The sequence below is a fragment of the Macaca nemestrina genome, chromosome 7, assembly GCF_043159975.1.
Source record: "Macaca nemestrina isolate mMacNem1 chromosome 7, mMacNem.hap1, whole genome shotgun sequence".
NCBI lineage: Eukaryota > Metazoa > Chordata > Mammalia > Primates > Cercopithecidae > Macaca > Macaca nemestrina.
Window position 1 is genome coordinate 87239007 of NC_092131.1, and position 19845 is coordinate 87258851.

The 19845-nt window shown below is 44.9% G+C and overlaps 1 non-coding gene across 1 annotated transcript; it reads left to right on the top strand.

The window, feature by feature from the left end:
• The first annotated feature begins 19331 nt into the window (after positions 1 to 19331).
• Positions 19332 to 19472, top strand: LOC112429311 (U4 spliceosomal RNA). Its single transcript, XR_003021503.2, has one exon. It is a non-coding gene; the product is annotated as a U4 spliceosomal RNA (small nuclear RNA).
• Positions 19473 to 19845: the final 373 nt, after the last annotated feature.

Below are 19845 nucleotides of genomic sequence, written 5' to 3' on the forward strand. Positions count from 1 at the left end.
GGCCTCCGTCTTGCTCTTTACTTGGCTGACTCCATCTGATCCTTTAGTCTCTCAAGCATCTCATTTGCCAGGAGGCCTTTCTCTGACTTTGGTAGCTGAACTGAGCACTTCTCCTTCTCTTACCAGTCTTACACTCTGTCACCTCACGCTGTTTATTTCCCTTGTGACATTTACTATACACAGAAACTACCTTCATTTATTTATACTAGTTTATTGTCTGTCCCCTCACTAAAACATAATGACTTTGAAGGCAGAAAAATGGTTTATGTTGTTTACCTCTATAGATGCAGTACTGAACAGTTATTGGCACACAGCAGGTACTCAATAAATAAACACTGAGTGTATGAAAAGAAGAATGAGGCCGGGCGCGGTGGCTCAAGCCTGTAATCCCAGCACTTTGGGAGGCCGAGACGGGCGGATCACGAGGTCAGGAGATCGAGAGACCATCCCGGCTAACACGGTGAAACCCCGTCTCTACTAAAAAATACAAAAAAACTAGCCGGGCGAGGTGGCGGGCGCCTGTAGTCCCAGCTACTCGGGAGGCTGAGGCAGGAGAATGGCGTAAACCCGGGAGGCGGAGCTTGCAGTGAGCTGAGATCCGGCCACTGCACTCCAGCCTGGGTGACAGAGCAAGACTCCGTCTCAAAAAAAAAAAAAAAAAAAAAAAAAAAAAAAAAAAAAGAAAAGAAGAATGAACGAACAAGAGAGAGAATGACACTGAGGGGCTGAAATGGGTCAAAAAGTTCTTAAAGCATTCTGTTCTTGATTCCAGTCTTTTCTGAGTTTGTCTCCAAAATTTACATCTCAGCCGGGCGCAGTGGCTCATGCCTGTGTTCCCAACACTTTGGGAGGCTGAGGCGGGCGAATCATCTGAGGTCAGGAGTTCGAGACCAGCTTGGCCAACATGATGAAACCCTGTCTCTAATAAAAATACAAAAATTTGCTGGGAATGGTGGCGTGTGCCTGTAATCCCAGTTACTCAGGAGTCTAAAGCAGGAGAATTGCTTGAACCTGGGAGGCGGAGGTTGCAGTCAGCCGAGATCATGCCACCGCACTCCAGCCTGGGTGACAAGAGAGAGATCCCGTCTTGAAAAACAAAACAAAACAAAACAATTTAGGTCTCCAGCCTTGACTTTCAGATTTGTACAAATGATTTTTAAATATTTCCCCTTTCAGACGTTTCCCCTAGTAAACATACTAGACAACTGAAACTCACCTTTCCCAAAGAGGAATTGTAATTTCTCTTACCAGTCTGATTGTTTCCCAGTCTTTCCCTATTTCCATAAATGTCACTATCTGGCTCTGTTCCTAACTTTAGGTTCTATAGTAGAGTCTTGTGTCCTATACAACAAATTCTCTGTTTTTGTTGAAGCCAGCTTGACTTGTCAACTGGAGAAGGGTGTTCAGAAGCTTATTTTTTTTTTTTTTTGAGGCGGAGTCTCGCTCTGTCGCCCAGGCTGGAGTGCAGTGGCCGGATCTCAGCTCACTGCAAGCTCCGCCTCCCGGATTTACGCCATTCTCCTGCCTCAGCCTCCTGAGTAGCTGGGACTACAGGCGCCCGCCACCTCGCCCGGCTAGTTTTTTGTATTTTTTAGTAGAGACGGGGTTTCACTGTGTTAGCCAGGATGGTCTCGATCTCCTGACCTCGTGATCCGCCCGTCTCGGCCTCCCAAAGTGCTGGGATTACAGGCTTGAGCCACCACGCCCGGCCCAGAAGCTTATTTTGAACAAACAGAGAAATATAAAGAAAAAAGCAAAAAGTATAATGGAGAAATTCTATCACCTAGAGAAAACATAAACATTGTATTGATCTGCTTTCCAGACAATTTAACTTGAATTGGATAATTCATACTCTGTTCTGTAACATTTCATTTTTAAAAATCACAATAAATGGAGAGCATCTTTCCAATGTCATAGTCTTAAATAGATCTATACAGATTTCATAGCATGCCTATTTTAAGAAATCTGAATAATCACCCCAAAGTTTGTGTACTTTCACATGTTAGACCTAGGATTACAAGTAAATCTCAGGCCAGGCACGGTGGCTCATGTTTGTAATCCCAACACTTTGGGAGGCTGAGGCGGGTGGATCACCTGCGGCCAGGAGTTCGAGACCAGCCTGGCCACATGACAAAAGTTAGCTGGACATGGTAACAGGCCCCTGTAATCCGGCTACCCTGGAGGCTGAGACAGGAGAATCACTTGAACCCGGCAGGCGGAGATTCAGTGAGCCAAGATCATGCCACTGCACTCCAGCCTGGGCAAAGCAGAGCAAGACTGTATCTAAAAAAAAAAAGTAAATCTCCATTTAGTTTACAAGTAAATCTCCATTTGAAGTACCATACATAGGGACTGGACACAGTGGCTCATGCCCGTAATCCCAGCACTTTGGGAAGGTGAAATGGGCAGATCACAAGGTCAGGAGTTTGAGACCAGCCTGGCTAACATGGTGAAACCTCATCTCTACTAAAAATACAAAAATTAAATGAGTGTGGTGGCACATGCCTGTAGCCCCAGCTGCTCGGGAGGCTGAGGCAGGAGAATCGCTGGAGCACAGAAGGTGGAGATTGCAGTGAGCCAAGATTACACCATTGCACTCCAGCCTGGGTGACAGTGTGAGACAGTGTCTCACAAAATAATATGTCTCACAAAATGTCTCAAAAAATAATAATAGGCCGGGCGCGGTGGCTCAAGCCTGTAATCCCAGCACTTTGGGAGGCCGAGACGGGCGGATCACGAGGTCAGGAGATCGAGACCATCCTGGCTAACACGGTGAAACCCCGTCTCTATTAAGAAATACAAAAAACTAGCCGGGCGAGGTGGCGGGCGCCTGTAGTCCCAGCTACTCGGGAGGCTGAGGCCGGAGAATGGCGTAAACCCGGGAGGCGGAGCTTGCAGTGAGCTGAGATCCGGCCACTGCACTCCAGCCTGGGTGACAGAGCGAGACTCCGTCTCAAAAAAAAAAAAAAAAAATAAAATAAAAAAATAATAATAATAATAATAAATAAAATAAATGAAGTAGCATATACAGGTTTACTTAGTCACCCAACTTCCTAGTTTCCTGTACACATTACATTACTGTAGAAATGTAATGTGAGGCCGGGCGGGGTGGCTCAAGCCTCTAATCCCAGCACTTTGGGAGGCCGAGACGGGTGGATCACGAGGTCAGGAGATCGAGACCATCCTGGCTAACACAGTGAAACCCCGTCTCTACTAAAAAATACAAAAAACTAGCCGGGCGAGGTGGCGAGCGCCTGTAGTCCCAGCTACGTAGGAGGCTGAGGCCGGAGAATGGCGTAAACCCGGGAGGCGGAGCTTGCAGTGAGCTGAGATCCGGCCACTGCACTCCAGCCTGGGTGACAGAGCGAGACTCCGTCTCAAAAAAAAAAAAAAAAAAAAAAAAAAAAAAAAAAAAATAATAATAATAATAAATAAAATAAATGAAGTAGCATATACAGGTTTACTTAGTCACCCAACTTCCTAGTTTCCTGTACACATTACATTACTGTAGAAATGTAATGTGAGGCCGGGCGCGGTGGCTCAAGCCTCTAATCCCAGCACTTTAGGAGGCCGAGACGGGTGGATCACGAGGTCAGGAGATCGAGACCATCCTGGCTAACACACTGAAACCCCGTCTCCACTAAAAAATACAAAAAACTAGCCAGGCGAGGTGGCGGGCACCTGTAGTCCCAGCTACGTAGGAGGCTGAGGCAGGAGAATGGCGTAAACCCGGGAGGCGGAGCTTGCAGTGAGCCGAGATCGTGCCACTGCACTCCAGCCTGGGCGACAGAGTGAGACTCCGTCTCAAAAAAAAAAAAAAAAGAAATGTAATGTGAAGGAAAAGGAAAGGTGACTGCATCATAAGCTTGGTCCCCTGGACCTGAAGCCATTTGCAAAAATGGAGCTGTAGTAGAAGGGATGCTGTTGTTCTTTAATAACTGGGCCCAGAGTACACTGACACACCAACAAAGCTATGCAGCACTGTGGAACAATTGAAAAGTACCATTAAAACTGAAGTCAGAGAAGCTCTAAGAATGAAATGGAGTTTATTGGAATGCCAGAGAAGAAAAGCTAGTTGAGACTGTCAGTGAAGGCGTGTTGAAGAAACATCCAAAATCCAATAAAGTGGCCAGATTTAATTTCTCAGGAAAAAAAAGTGGAATGTAGATTCTAAAAGGGTTTATCAATTGTTTTGAACTCAACAGGATGAAAGACTAAAGAAATTTCCAACCAGTATGGTGGCTCACGCCTGTTATCCCAGCACTATGGGAGGCCGAGGTGGGCTGATCATGATATCAGGAGATCGAGACCATCCCTGCCAACACAGTGAAACCCCGTCTCTACTAAAATACAAAAAAACTAGTCGCGCATGGTGGTGCGTGCCTGTAGTCCCAGGTACTCAGGAGGCTGAGGCGGGGGAATCGCTTGAACCCGGGAGGCGGAGATTGCAGTGTTGCAATGAGCCGAGATCATGCTACTGCACTCCAGCCTGGTAACAGAGCGAGACTCCGTCTCAAAAAAAAAAAAAAAAAATTCCTTTCAGTGATATTCAGAATCGCAGTGCACTTGGACAAGGGTAGGTTAGTGAGGATTAAGAACCCTTTACTAGTGATAGATGGATAGATGTATAAAGCCAGCTTGATGACATCAGCAATTAAAATTTTCTTTTTCTCTTTTTTTGAGACAAAGTATGGCATTGTTGCCTGGGCTGGAGTGCAATGGCGCAATCTCGGTTCACTGCAACCTCCACTTCCCGGGTTCAAACAATTCTCCTGCCTCAGCCTCCAGAGTAGCTGGGATTACAGGTGCCTGCCACCATGCCTGGCTAATTTTTTGTATTTTTTAGTAGAGATGGTATTTCACCATGTTGACCAGGCTGGTCTCGAACTCCTGACCTTGTGATCCACCAGCCTCAGTCTCCCAACGTGCTGGGATTACAGGCGTGAGTCACCCCGCCTGGACTTCTTTTTTTTATTTATTTTTTATTTATTTTTTTTTTTGAGACGGAGTCTCGCTCTGTCACCCAGGCTGGAGTGCGGTGGCCGGATCTCAGCTCACTGCAAGCTCCGCCTCCCGGGTTCACGCCATTCTCCTGCCTCAGCCTCCCGAGTAGCTGGGACTATAGGCGCCCGCCACCTCGCCCGGCTAGTTTTTTGTATTTTTTAGTAGAGACGGGGTTTCACCGTGTTAGCCAGGATGGTCTCGATCTCCTGACCTCGTGATCCGCCCGTTTCGGCCTCCCAAAGTGCTGGGATTACAGGCGTGAGCCACCGCGCCCGGCTTTTTTTTATTTTTTACACTCTGTATCACTGGGCAAGCATTTAAAATTTTGTAGTCAGTTCCCCTTACTCTTTATTATTATTATTATTATTATTATTATTATTATTATTTTGAGACAGGGTCTCACTCTGTCGCCCAGGCTGGAGTGCAATGGTATGCTCTGATCTCACTGCAACCTCTGCCTCCAGGGTTCAAGCGATTCTCGTGTCTCAGTCCCCCAGGCAGCTGCAGTTACAGGCGCAAGCCACCATGCCCAGCTAATTTTTGTACTCTTAGTAGAGACAGGGTTTTGCCATGTTGGCCAGACTGGTCTCAAACTCCTGATCTCAGGTGATCCACCTGCCTCAGCCTCCCAAAATGCTGAGATTACAGGTGTGAGCCAACATGCCTGGTCCAAGAGTAGATTTTAAGTGTTCTCATCAAACACAAAAAATTGATGAGCATATGAGGTAATACATATTTTAATTAGCCCAAGATTGGGCAGGCGCAGGGTCTCACGCCTATAATCCCAGCACTTCGGGAGGCCGAGGCAGGAAGATCACAAGGTCAAGAGATTGAGACCATCCTGGCCGTGGCCAACATGGTGAAACCCTATCCCTACTAAAAATACAAAAATTAGCGGGGCGTGGTGGCACGTGCCTATAGTCCCAGCTACTGGGGAGGCTGAGGCAGGAGAATTGCTTGAACCCGGGAGGCGGAGGTTGCAGTGAGCCGAGATTGAGCCACTGCACTCCAGCCTCGTGACAGAGCAAGACTCTGTCTCAAAAAAAAAAAAAAAAAATTAGCCCAAGGTAGTCGTTTTCCACTATATATATTTTATATTTGAAATATATATATATTTCAAAGCAACAAATTTTACACAATAAATATATACAATTTCAAATTGTCAATTAAAAATTAATTTGAAAAGGAGTTTTATTCATTCTGTAGATAGCAGATACATTTCTGAGCATAAAAGCAATAGAATTAGAGCTATGGAAGAGCTTCAGGAAGATTCATCTACTATTAGTGATTTAGAAACTGGGGAGAGGACAGTGTTAAGAGGATATTGCTATAGTTTAGGCAAGAGGTCTTGAACTAGGGAAGGATGAGGGTAGGGAGATGGAAGAATAAGACGGATCACAAAGACACTGAGGAAGGAGAATCAAAAGATGTGACAACTGTTTGGATGTGGGATACAGTTAAGAGAGTGACAGGATTAAAGATGACTTGGTAATGTTGTGCCGGATGCCTGGGAGACTGGGGTACAATAGAAAATGAATAAACCAGGCCAGGTGCGGTGGCTCATGCCAATAATCCCAGCACTTTGGGAGGCTGAGGCGGGCGGATCACCTGAGGTCAGGAGTTTGAGATCAGCCTGACCAACATGGTGAAACCCCGTCTCCACTAAAAAATACAAAAATTGGCTGGGCATGGTGGCGTGTGCCTATACTGCCAGCTACTTGGGAGGCTGAGGCAGGAGAATCGCTTGAACCTGGGAGGCGGAGGTTGCAGTGAGCAGAGATAGTACCAGTGTACTCCAGCCTGGGTGACAGAGTGAGACTCTGTCTCAAAAGAAGAAAAGAAAAGAAAATGAATAAACTTATTTCATTCTCTCAAAAACACCCCTAGGGAAGACATAGGAAACTGTAAATATGCATCAGATAGAAACTTACAGTTCTTGCTTGCTCCAGATAGCTGTCGCTAATTCTTTTCTCCCAATGTTTTGGTGTCCTTTAGTATTCTAGGTTCCAATCAGCTTGTCCTTCTGGCTTGTTGAAAGAGGAGCTAATCCAGTTCTGTTTAGCTTTTAAGATGTTAACTCTTTGTAGATCAGAGTGTGAAAGCTGTGCTTTTTCTCTATGCATGTTTGACTTGGAGAAAGATCAGCTTAAAGGTTCCTTAACAGATCCACTTCTCAACTAAAACTAAAGCTGAAAACACATTTGCAGGATTTGAGATTAAAAGAAATTTGTTAGTATTCAGAGGATGATGTTTAAATCTTTAATTAATTAATTAATTAATTAATTTTTTGAGACAGAGTGTCGCTCTTGTCGCCCAGGCTGGAGTGCAATGGCACGATCTCGGCTCATGGCAACCTCTGCCTCCCAGGTTCAAGCAATTCTCCTGCCTCAGCCTCCCAAGTGGCTGGGATTACAGGCATGCACCACCACGCCTGGCTAACTTTGTGTTTTTAGTGGAGACGGAGTTTCTCCATGTTGAGGCTGGTCTTGAACTCCTGACCTCAGGTGATCCACCTGCCTCGGCCTCCCAAAGTGCTGGGATTACAGGAATGAGCCACCGCACATGGACTTTATCTGAAGGGCAACAACAGTAGGAGTTGTTCTGGAGCCCTGAGATCCCTTTGAAGAGAACAAACACTGCATAGTTGGTGGGATTAACATGCCTATTCAGTCCACATGTGCCAGCGCTTTCAAGTAAGAGAATGTATGTATATCTTCCATTTCACCATGACCACAGTTTCCAAACCAAACTTTGGGATGTAATTATGAAGCAATAGGATTTCATATAAGAAAATTAAATGTTCTTAAAAATTCTGCATGGCTGGTCACTACATTCATATTATATATTAAGTGGAACATGGTCTCAATTGTTACATAAAATTCCCCTCTTTATTTATTTATTTTGAGATGAACTTTTGCTCTCGTTGCCCAGGCAGGAGAGCAATGGTGTGATCTTGGCTAACTGCAACCTCTGCCTCCCAGGTTCAAGCGATTCTCCTGCCTCAGTTTCCCGAGTAGCTGGGAATACAGGCGTGCGCCACCATGCCCAGCTAATTTTGTATTTTTACTAGAGACAAAGTTTCTCCATGTTGGTCAGGCTGGTCTCGAACTCCCAACCTCAGGTGATCCACCCGCCTTGGCCTCCCAAAGAGATGGGATTACAGGCGTGAGCCACCATGACTGGCCTAAATCCTCTCTTTAATGCACTGAATGTGTGCACTGAGAAAGCTGGTTATTGGCATGAAGTTCAGGGATTTCCAGGAGGATGAACACAAGGTTAATGGGCCCCATGTGACTTCCTCTAAATCCCATGAAATAATAAAATAAAATAAAGCTGGGGAGACAATTAGAAAGTAGAAAAAGTATCCAGGACACATACATTTCCCAGTGAAGACAGGAAAATCCAATATAATATTTTCCCGGGTTTAAGTGACAGATTTATAAAATTTAAAAGCTGGGCTTTTATGCACTTAAGGTTGCTTCTTTCCCAAGCTATTTCTTCATAAATCTGGGATTTTCTGTCCTTTTTTAAGATGCTCTAGCCAGAGACAGTGCAGGTCAAAATTAACTTTGAAGTAAGCCAAGTTCGTGTTTCATAATTCTGTTCTCTTTTCCGAACCTCTGACTTCTGTTAATTTCTTTTTTTTTTTTGAGACAGAGTTTCGCTCTTGTTGCCCAGTCTGGAGTGCAATGGCGCAATCTCAGCTCATTGCAACCTCTGCCTCCCGGGTTCAAGTGATTCTCCTGCCTCAGTCTCACTAGTAGTTGGGATTATAGGTGCCCGCCACCACGCCCAGCTAATTTTTTGTATTTTTAGTATAGAGGAGGTTTCACTTTGTTGGCCAGGCTGATCTCAGCCTCCTGACCTCATGTGATCCATCCGCCTCAGTATCCCAAAGTCCTGGAATTACAGGCGTGAGCCACCGTGCCTGGCTGACTTTTGTTAATTTTTAAAACATCTCCTCCTACCTCTTTCAGGCAACCAGTTTCCCTTAACATTCTGATTACATCTTGGAGTGAATTTATGTATTTTTTCCACTAGACTTAATGTACTTCTCAATGTAGATGGTAAGGCCTTGTTCTATGTTAAAGAAATTTCAGGCCGGGCACAGTGGCTCATACCTGTAATCCCAGCACTTCGGGAGGCCAAGGTGGGAGGATTGCCTGAGGTCAGGAGTTCGAGGCCAGCCTGACCAACATGGTGAAACCCCGTCTCTACTAAAAAGACAAAAATTAGCTGGGCGTGGTGGCAGGCGCTTGTAATTCCAGCTACTAATGAGGCTGAGGCAGTGGGAATCACTTGAACCCGGGAGGTGAAGGTTGCAGCGAGCCGAGACTGTGCCATTGCACTCCAGCCTGGGCAACAAGAACAAAACTCCACCACGAAAAAAAAAAAAGAAAAAAGAAATTTCAGTCATCAGCCAGGCGTGGTGGCTCATGACTATAATCCCAACACTTTGGGAGGCCGAGGCGAGTGGATCACCTAAGGTCAGGAGTTCGAAACCAGCCTGGCCAACATGGTGAAACCCTGTCTCTACTAAAAATATAAAAACAATTAGCTGGCTGGGCGCAGTGGCTCACGCCTGTAATCCCAACACTTCGGGAGCCCGAGACGGGCGGATCATGAGGTCAGGAGATCAAGACCATCCTGGCTAACACAGTGAAACCCCGTCTCTACTAAAAATACAAAAAAAATTAGCCGGGCGTGGTGGCCGGCGCCTGTAGTCCCAGCTACACGGGAGGCTGAGGCAGGAGAATGGCGTGAACCCACGGGGCAGAGCTTGCAGTGAGCCGAGATCGCGCCACTGCACTCCAGCCTGGGTGACAGAGTGAGATTCCGTCTCAAAAAAAAAAAAAAAAAAAAAAAATTAGCTGCGCGTGGTGGCGGGTGCCTGTAATCCCAGGTACTCGGGAGGCTGAGGCAGGAGAATCACTTGAACTGCAGAGGCGGAAGTTGCAGTGAGCTGAGATTGTACCACTGCACTCCAGCCTGGAGGAAAGAGCAAAACTCTGTCTTAAAAAAAAAAAAAAGAAATTTCAGTCATCAAAAAAGACTTGGGTATATTATTTTATAACATTTTGACTATAAAAGTAATACATGTTCACAGTAGATACAAACAAACAGAAAAGTAAAAAGAAAAAAATGAAATGTATTTGTAATCCTACTATACATATATAACTACCATTTTGGTATATATATGCATATAAGCATACATAATATTTGCAATAAAAATGAGATTATTTATTTTATTTTTAAAAATTTATTTTAAGTTTATCATAATTAGGCCAGGTGCGGTGGGTCATGCCTATAATCCTAACACTTTGGGAGGCTGAGGTGGGTGGATCGCTTGAGCCCAGGGTTTCGAGATCAGCCTGGACAACATAGAAAAACTCTGTTTCTACTTAAAATACAAAAATTAGCCAGGCATGGTGGTGCCTACCTGTAATCCCAGCTGCTTGGGATGCTGAAGTGGGAGAATTGCTTGAGCTGAGGAGGTTGAGGCTGCAGTGAGTCAAGATAAAATCACTGCATTCCAGCCTGGGTGACAGAGACCTTGTCTCAAAAAAATAAGAAAAGAGAAAAAAAATTTCATAACTGTGGTAAAGTACACATAATATAAAATATGCTATCTTACTTATTTTTAAGTGTACATTTCAGTAGTCTTACATATATTTTCACTGTTGTGCAACCAATCTCCAGAACTTTTTCATCTTGCAAAACTGAAACTTTACACAAATTAAATAATAAGTCTATTTCTCCCTCCCTCCCGACCCTGGTAACCACCATTCTACTTTTTGTTTACAAGGGTTCCATTACTCCAGATCGTTTATTTTTAAAATGTCTTTAGTTTTCAATAACCAATATACCATAAACAATTGACATTTTAAAAATATCATTGTTGGGCCCGGCGCGGTGGCTCAAGCCTGTAATCCCAGCACTTTGGGAGGCCGAGACAGGCGGATCACGAGGTCAGGAGATCGAGACCATCCTGGCTAACATGGTGAAACCCCGTCTCTACTAAAAAAAATACAAAAAACTAGCCGGGCGAGGTGGTGGACGCCTGTAGTCCCAGCTACTCGGGAGGCTGAGGCAGGAGAATGGCGTGAACCCGGGAGGTGGAGCTTGCAGTGAGCTGAGATCCAGCCACTGCACTCCAGCTTGGGTGACAGAGCAAGACTCCGTCTCAAAAAAAAAAAAAAATAAATAAATAAATAAATAAAATAAATAAAATAAAAATATCATTGTTTTTTATTGCATAATTTTAATGGCTGTTTAATATTCTATTCTATAAACATATAATTTAACCAATGCCCTACTGATGAGCATTTAGATTATTTTTTGCCATTATAACCACATCATATTAAAATCTTTACTTACATCCGTAATTATTTTTCTAAGAAGCATTACTAGAAGTGGAATTGCTGAGTCAAAGAGAACTTGCATTTTTACGATCTTTGGTACTTATTTGCCAACTGTCTGACTAACTTTCTGAAAGGATCTACCAGCTTATACTCCTATCAGCTGCATCCATTTATTTGCATCTTAACATTAAGAACATCTTTTTTTCAAACATCTATTTCATAGACAAAAATATGAATTCATGGCCAGGTGCAGTGGCTTACTTCTGCAATCCCTGCACTTTGGGAGGCTGAGGCGGGTAGATCACAAGGTCAAGAGATTGAGACCATCCTGGACAACATGGTGAAACCCCGTCTCTACTAAAAATACAAAAATTAACTGGGCGTGGTGGTGCATGCCTGTAGTTCCAGCTGCTTGGGAGGCTGAGGTACGAGAATCACTTGAACCAGGGAGGTGGAGGTTGCAGTGAGCCAAGATGGTGCTACTGCACTCCAGCCTGGTGACAGAGCAAGACTCCATCTCAAAAAAAAAGAATGCATGTCCTTTAAATTTTCATTTCTTTGATTGCTATTTACCTTGAACTTTAAAAATATTTATCATTGTATATGTCTTTTGAGTCCTTGATGTGTTAAGAATATTAAATTTTTGCTGGGCGCGGTGGCTCACACCTGTAATCCCAGCACTTTGGGAAGCCAAGGTGGGCGGATCACCTGAGGTCAGGAGTTTGAGACCAGCCTGACCAAAATGGAGAAACCCCATCTCTACTAAAAAAAAATACAAAAAAATTATCCAGGTGTGGTGGCACATGCCTGTAATCCCAGCTACTCTGGAGGCTGAGGCAGTAGAATCGCTTGAACCCGTGGAGGCGGAGGTTGTGGTGAGCCAAGATGGCGCCATTGCACTCCAGCCTAGACAACAAGAGCAAAACTTCATCTCAAAAAAAAAAGAATATTAAATTTTTGAGTGTTTTCTATTTTGGTTGTAGTATATGTCTGTTTAAGTGTAAATATTTTGAAACAGATTTAAGAAAGTAACAGCATAAAAGGTAAGAGGAAGGAAGATAGTTTTATGTATGAGTACTTGATGTCAAAATGGTAGCCATTTTGTGTTTATGTGCTAGCCACATGTGTTTATCGAGCCCTTAAAATGTAGCTAGTGGCCAGGCACAGTGGCTCACACCTGTATTCCCAGCACTTTGGGAGGCCGAGGCTGGCGGATCACCTGAGGTCAGGAGTTCAAGACCAGCCTGGCTAACACAGTGAAACCCCATCTCTACTAAAAAATACAAAAAATTATCTGGGTGTGGTGGCAGGCACCTGTAGTCCCAGCCACTCGGGAGGCTGAGGCAGGAGAATGGCGTGAATCCGGGAGGCAGAGCTTGCAGTGAGCTGAGATCGTGCAATAGCACTTCAGCCTGGGTTACAGAGCGAGACTCCATCTCAAAAACAAAACAAAAGAAAACAAAAAATTAGCCGGGTGTGGTGGTGCATGCCTGTGATCCTATCTACTCTGGAGGCAGAGGCAGGAGAATTGCTTGAATGCAGGTGGTGGAGGTTGCAGTGAGCCGAGATCACGCCACTGCACTCCAGCCTGGGTAACAGAGCGAGACTGTCTCAAAAATAAATAAATAAATAAATAAAAATTTAAAAAAATTTGCAAACTAACATTCTATTTCATTATTATAAAGCTTTCCTCACATGAGCTTAATAAAGTTTTCTTCTCTTTTTAAGGACTCAGGTAGAAGAGATGGGACTTGTTCAAATGAGTGCTACTATGTGATTTACCTTTCTTTGTGATATGATTGTGCTTAATTCAGCATTTATTCACATTCCCAAAATTTACCATTCTTTGACCCCTACTATGGTATTTTTACCACTCCCCAGAAGAGAATGGTAGTCAAGGTTCTTCAGACAATGAGGAAGTGAGCAGAGGAGTATGCTCTGAGGCTTTAGATACCTGAACATAAATTGAGATGACAAGAAAGCAGTATTATGGGGGTGAAGTTGTGGGCTAGGTAGTAATAGAAGGTAGGAGTGATTCTATTGGAAAAGTTCCTTGGACATTAAGAGAAGTCTCCCAAGTTGTGTTTAAAAAGGCCCCTGGGTTGGGAGGTCAAGGAGGGTGGATCATGAGGATCAAGGGATGGAGACCATGCTGGCCAACATGGTGAAACCCTATCTCTAAAAAAAAAAAAAAAAAAAAAAAAAAAAAAAAAAAAATTAGCTGAGCATGGTGGTGCATGCCTGTAGACCCAGCTACTCTGGAGGCTGAGGCAGAGAATCACTAGAACCCAGGAGGGGGAGGTTGCAGTGAGCTGAGATTGCACCAGTGCACTCCAGCCTGGCGACAGAGTGAGACTCTGTCTCAACAACAACAACAACAACAACAACAAAACAACAACAACAACAAAAGACCCCTGGGGCCAGGTGTGGTGGCTCATGCCTATAATCCCAGCACCTTAGGAGGCCAAGGCCAGAGGATCACTTGAGATTAGGAGTTCCAGACCAGCCTGGACAACATGGCAAAACCCCAGTTCTACTAAAAATACAAAAATTAGCTGGGTGTGGTGGCTTGTGCCCGTAGTCCCAGCCACCCGGGAGGCTGAAGCAGAATAATCGCTTGAACCCTGGAGGCAGAGGTTGCAGTGAATCGAGATCTTGCCACTGCACTCCAGCCTGGGCAATGAAGAGAGACTCCAGCTCAAAAATAAATAAATAAATAAATAAATAAAAGTTAAAATAAAAAGGCCCCCTGGGGCCAGGCGTGGTGGCTCGTGTCTGTAATCCCAGCACTTTGGGAGGTCAAGGCGACCAATGACTTGAAGCCAGGAATTCAAGACCAGCCTGGCCAACATGGCAGAACCTGTCTTACTGAAAATACAAAAATTTAGCCTGACGTGGTGGCGCATGCTTGTAATCCCAGCTACCCGGGAGGGTGAGATGGGAAGATCGAGTGGATCCAGAAGGTGGAGGTTGCCGTGAGCCGAGATGGCGCCACTGCAATCCAGCCTGGGCAAAAAAGCAAGACACTGTTTAAAAACAAAACAACACAAAACAAAACAAAACAAAAAAGGCCAGGCGTGGTGGCTCACTCCTGTAATCCCAGCACTTTGGGAAGCCAAGGCGGGCAGATCACGATGTCAGGAGATCAAGACCATCCTGGCCAACATGGTGAAACCCTGTCTCTACTAAAAATACAAAAATTAGCTGGGCTTGGTGGCGCCTGCCTATAATCCCAGCTACTCCGGAGGCTGAGGCAGGAGATGAGCTTGCACCAGGGAGTCGGAGATTGCAGTGTGTGGAGATGGCACCACTGCACTCCAGCCTGGCGACAGAGACAGACTCTGTCTCAAAGACAAAACAAAAACCAAACAAGCCAGGTGTGGTGGCTCACTCCTGTAATCCCAACACTTTGGGAGTCAGAGGCAGGTGGATCACTTGAGGTCAGGAGTTCGAGACCAGCCGGGACAACATGGCGAAATCTCGTCTTTACTAAAAATACAAAAAATAGCTGAGCGTGGTGGCATGCTCCTGTATTTCCAGCTATCTGGAGGCTGAGGCAGGATAATCGCTTGAACCTGGGAGAGGTAGGCTGCAGTGAACCCAGATTGCACATCTGCACTCCAGCCTGGGCTACAGAGGGAGACTCCCTCTCAAAAAAAAAAAAGAAAGCCCCTGGATAAATTTTATATTTGAAAAGATGTGGGCCAGATAGTTCACATAGTATTTTTATACCATTTAGATTTGCTCAAAAGCTCAGTTTGTACCATAATAGTGAAATAAGCACTGACAATGAAATGTGACATTTGTCAACTAAAAAAGCATTTTGTAAGTTGTACAAAGATTAGCTTAATGAAAAATTACCAGAGGATAAAATCTTGTGCTTCAGAGCCAGAATGAGAACAGATGGCAAATACGTTAAAGAAGGCTTAACCTACAAGAAGCCAGATTTAGGTCACTGCCGAGATGAAAATTAGAACAGGAACAAAGAAGACAAAGGAAAAGTAGGAGAAAAACATTAAGTAGAAAGGGTAAAGAGAAATTGAAGAAACAAGAAAGAAATTGGAAGTTTTTTTGTTTCTTTTTTCAGAAATGAGGTCTTACTATGTTGTCCAGGCTGGAGTGCAGTGGAGCTCACAGGCACAATCACAGCATACTGCCAGGAACTCCGGGGGTCAAGGGATTCTCCTGCCTTAGCCTCCTGAGTGGCTGCGACTACAGGCACCCACTACCATGCCCCACTATTTTTCACTAAAAAAAATTTTTTTTGGCCAGGTGCAGCGGCTCAAGCCTGTAATCCCAGCACTTTGGGAGGCGGAGGTGGGCAGATCACGAGGTCAGGAGTTTGAGATCAGCTTGGCCAACATGGTGAAACCCCGTCTCTACTAAAAATACAGAAATTAGCCGAGCATGGTGGCACAAGCCTGTAGTCCCAGCTACCTGGGAGGCTGAGGCAGGAGAATCGCTTGAAGCTGGGAGGCAGAAGTTACAGTGAGCTGAGATCCTGCCACTGCATTCCAGCTTGCTGACAGAGCGATACTCTGTCTCAAAAAAAAAATTTTTTTTAAGAGATGTTGCCCAAGCTGGAAGATGTTTTTAAAAATAAAGTCGCTTATTTTCACAATATCTTCTGAAGGGGCTTGAAGTCTCTATTATATAGGTCTCGTAGCACCTTCTTACTTATTTTTAGTAGCACTCACAATTGATTAGAAATAATTAATTGAGTAATTATCCATTTAATATTTGATTCTGTTCTGAAGGGCAGGGGCCATGTCTGTTTTGTTTACTTATATGTTCTTGTGGCATAAGCTAATTGCATAGTACATGGTTAATAAATATTGTTGAGTGAATGGATAGTATTATCCCACCTTGGCATACCTTATATTATTAATAATAGTGTAATGGTTATTTGCATACCCTCTAGAACTAGACCTCCTAGCATTAGAATTTTTTTTTTTCTTTTGGAGACACGGTCTCGCTGCTGGTAGCTAAATCCTGGTCTCCAGGGACCCTCCTGCCTCCGCCCCCTGAGTAGTTGGGATTACAGCCTCTGGAGTGTCTAGCTAGAGCGTCAGAATCTTGGCACTACCAAAAACTAGTTGTGCGACCTTAGGCAAATTACTTAACCTTTCTGTGCTTTAATTTCCACATCTTTAAAATGGGGATAATAAAATTATCAAATGAGCTACTTCATGTGAAACCCTTACAAAAGTGCTTTACACATGGTATCTGCTCAGTAAATTTTTTTACTATTAATATTTAATATGAGTAGTCAATAATACTTAGAAGCAAATACTACTTGATTTCAAAACCACGAATGGATGTCATAATCTAGACTTTATCTCTCCTTCTTTTTTTTTCTTTTCTTTTTTTTTCCATTCTGTAGCCAGGCTGGAGTGTAGTGGCGCAATCTTGGCTCACTGCATCCCCCGCCTCCTGGGTTCAAGCAATTCTCATGCCTCAGCCTCCCGAGTAGCCGGGATTACAGGCATGCGCCACCATACCCAGCTAATTTTTGTATTTTTAGTAGAGACGGGGTTTCACCATGTTGGCCAGGATGGTCTCCATCTCCTGACCTCGTGATCTTCCTGCCTCGGCCTCCCAACGTGCTGGGATTAGAGGCGTGAACCACGCCCAGCCTTTTTTTTGCTTGTTTTTTCGAAACAGAGTCTCACTCTGTCACCCAGGCTGGAATGCAGTGTTGCCATCTGGGCTCACTGCAACCTCCGCCTCCCAGGATCAAGCGATTCTCCTACTCAGCCACCAGAATAGCTGCAATGACAAGTGTGCGCCACCACGTGCGTCCAGCTAATTTTTGTATGGCGGGGGGGGGGGTTCACCATGTTAGTCAGGCTGGTCTTGAACGCCTGACCTCAAGTTTTCCACCTGCCTTGGCCTCCCAAAAGTGCTGGGATTATGGGTGTGAGCCACTGTGCCCAGCTATCTCTCCCAGTTTTAAAGCTTTGTGGAGTGGACAAAGATTTTTTTTTTGTTTTTTTTTTTCAAGACAGAGTCTTGCTCTGTCCCTTAGGCTAGAGTGCAGTGGCATGATTTTGGCTCACTGCAACCTCCCCCTCCCGGGTTCAAGTGAATCTCCTGCCTCAGCCTTCCAAACAGCTGGGATTACAAGCATTCGCCACCACGTCTGGCTAAGTTTTGTATTTTAAGAAGAGATGGGGTTTTACCATGTTGGCCAGGCTGCTTGCGAACTTCCGACCTCAGGTGATCCGCCCACCTTGGCCTCCCAAAGTGCTGGGATTACAGGTGTGACCCACTGCATTTGGACAGTGATCAATTTTTTTTTTTTTTGCCTGTTTGTTTATATTATTTATTTATTTTTTGGAGATGGAGTCTCAATCTGTTGCCCAGGCTGGAGTGCAATGGTGCAATCTCGGCTCACTGCAACTTCCACCCCACTGGGTTCAAGTGATTCTCCTGCCTCAGCCTCCCGAGTAGCTGGGGTTACAGGCGCCTGCCACCATGCCCAGCTAATTTTTTGTATTTTTAGTAGAGACGGGGTTTCACCATGTTGGCCAGGCTGGTCTCGAACTCCTGACCTCAGGTGATCCACCCGCCTCGCCTCCCAGAGTACTGGGACTATAGGCGTAAGCCACCGCTCCAGAGATTGCGATGAGCTGCGATCGTGCCACTTCACTCCAGCCTGGGGGAAAGAGTGAAACTCCATCCCCACCCCGACCTCCAAAAAATAAATTAATAAAATAAATAAATAAATAAATAAATAAATAAAATAATTGATAAATGATACTGAAAAACTGGAAACAACTTCAATGTCTCGAACAGGGGATTAGTTTTTAAAAATGATATTGGGGCCGGGCTTGGTGGCTCAAGCCTGTAATCCCAGCACTTTGGAAGGCCGAGGTGGGTGGATCATCTAAGGTCAGGAGTTCAAGACCAGCCTAGCCAACATCGTGAAACTCCATCTCTACTAAAAATGTAAAAATTAGCCAGGCGTGGTGGTGGGCGACTGTAATCCCAGCTACTCGGGAGGCTGAGGCAGGAGAATCGCTTGAACGTGGGAGGTGGAGCTTGCAGTGAGCCAAGATTGTGTCACTGCACTCCAGCCTGGGTGACAGAGCAAGACTTGGTCTCAAAAAAAAAAAAAAAAGGCTGGGCGCGGTGGCTTACTCCTGTAATCCTAGCACTTTGGGAGGCCGAGGCAGGCGGATCACAAGGTCAGGAGATGGAGACCATCCTGGCGAACACAGTGAAACCCCGTCTCTACTAAAAAAAAAAAAAATACAAAAAATTAGCCGGGCGTGGTGGCAGGCGCCTGTAGTCCCAGCTACTCAGGAGGCTGAGGCAGGAGAATGGCGTGGACCCGGGAGGCGGAGGCTGCAGTGAGCCGAGATCGCGTCACTGCACTCTAGCCTGGACGACAAAGCGAGACTCTGTCTCAAAAAAAAAAAAAAAAAAAGATATTGGCCGGGTGCAGTGGTTCAGGCCTGTAATTCCAGCACTTTGGGAGCTATGGCGGATTGCTTGACCCCAGGAGTTCAAGACAAGCCTGGCCAACATGGCAAAACCACATTTCTACTAAAAATACAAAAATTAGCCAGGCGTGGTTGCGGGTGCCTATAGTCCCAGTTACTCAGGAGGCTGAGGCATGAGAATCGTTTGAACCTGGGAGGCAAAGGCTGCAGTGAGCCGAGATCGTCCCATTGCACTCCATCCTGGGCAACGAGAGTGAAACTCCATTTCAAAAAAAAAAAAAAAAAGAGTATAAAGCAGTGTTAGCTAAAATGAGAGAGCTCTATAAAATTTTATTTTATTTTATTTTTATTTTTTGAGACAGAGTTTTGTTTAAACTTAAGTCAAGAGGCCAGACATGGGTGAGCCTGTAATCACAGCACTTTGGGAGGCCCAAGCCGGTGGATTGCTTGAGCACAGGAGTTTGAGACCAGCCTGGGCAACATGGTGAAACCCCATCTCTACAAAAATTAGAAAACTAGCTTTGCGCAGTGGCAGTATCTTAGCCAATGAGGTCTATCTGAGGCGTGATTATTGCTAATTGAAAATTTTTCCCAATACCCTGCCGTGATGACCTGCAATATAGTTGGCATTGGCAATTTTTGACAGTCTTTACAGAGACTGAAAAAAAAAGAAAGAAAGAAAACTTTGTCTAGTGGCACATGCCTGTAGTCCCAGCTACTCAGGAGGCTGAGGTGGGAGGATCTCTTGAGCCCAGGAGATCGAGGTTGCAGTGAGCCCTGATGGTGCTACTGCACTCCAGCCTGGGCAACAGAGTGATATCCTGTCTCAAATAATAGTAATAATAGTAATAATAATAATAATATAAATTATGTGTCAACCAGACCCGACAGACTCCAGGCCTCTCTGAGTAAGTATTACATAAAATATACAACAAAGAAAAAACAGGGCTGGCATGGTGCCTCTCGCTTGTAATCCCAGCATTTTGGGAGGCCAAAGAGGGAGGACTGCTTGAGCCTAGGAGTTCAAAACT